Raw genomic sequence first — 1,083 nt, forward strand, 5'->3', positions numbered from 1 at the left:
TTTGTTTGTGATAGTTGCTTTGTTTTGCTGCAGCAATTCTGACATTTTGCAAAGAAATGTGGGAAGATTGATTGGACCATTTTATCAGTAAAAGTGTGATGATTGGTTTGTTGTGCGGTGATGTCACTGTTTTATGTTGTAATATTGCAGTAATTTGACTGTAATATGTTGTAATACTGCAGTAATTTGACTGTAATATGTGGTAATATTGCAGTAATTTGACTGTAATATGTTGTAATATTGCTGTAATTTGACTGTAATATGTTGTAATATTGCAGTAATTTGACTGTTTTATGTGGTAATATTGCAGTAATTTGACTGTAATATGTGGTAATATTGCAGTAATTTGACTGTAATATGTTGTAATATTGCTGTAATTTGACTGTAATATGTGGTAATATTGCTGTAATTTGACTGTTTTATGTGGTAATATTGCAGTAATTTGACTGTTTTATGTGGTAACATTGCAGTAATTTGACTGTTTTATGTGGTAATATTGCAGTAATGTGACTGTTTTATGTGGTAAAGACATCCAGCTACAGGAAGTAACAGTGGTCTGACCTCTGAAGGCGTAGATGTTTCCGGCGTCGTCAGAGGTGATGGCGTCCAGATGCACACGGCTGCAACGCTCTCTCTCGATGTGGTCTGTGGTGTCTCCTGCAGGAGAAACACAATACTGGAGCGTGAGCTGTTTGTGTTAGATATTATTAGTTCTCAAGTTTGGTGTGATGAGGAGACTACAACCTCTCTCTCTCTCGTTATCGCTCACACTCTCCCCGTCTCTCTCCCCCCCTCTCTCTCCCTCTCTCTCTCCCCCTCTCTCTCTCCCTCTAGCGTGAATGGCGCTGTCGCGTTGGGGCATGCCTCAAATCTTGTATTTCTCCCCTCAACCTTCTCGTCTTCACATTGGTAGTGGTATGATTTCATCACCGCTGGGAATAAATGGATATGGACATTTTCCCACGAGCGGGCAAGCCTGCTGGGAGCCCTTTCCAACTTAGGCCAGGATAAACTTCCAGTGACCCGGTGTGACAGACTGTGCGGTGACCCAAAGAGGGTGGCTCTGGTTGCACCGTGCTAACA

General features: G+C 41.7%; 1 pseudogene; it reads right to left on the reverse strand.

The window, feature by feature from the left end:
• The window catches only part of LOC112074769 (hemopexin-like), a 19,900-nt pseudogene that overhangs the window by 1,925 nt on the left and 16,892 nt on the right, over positions 1-1,083 (reverse strand).

Source organism: Salvelinus sp. IW2-2015, unplaced genomic scaffold (genome assembly GCF_002910315.2).
Source record: "Salvelinus sp. IW2-2015 unplaced genomic scaffold, ASM291031v2 Un_scaffold2810, whole genome shotgun sequence".
Lineage (NCBI taxonomy): Eukaryota > Metazoa > Chordata > Actinopteri > Salmoniformes > Salmonidae > Salvelinus > Salvelinus sp. IW2-2015.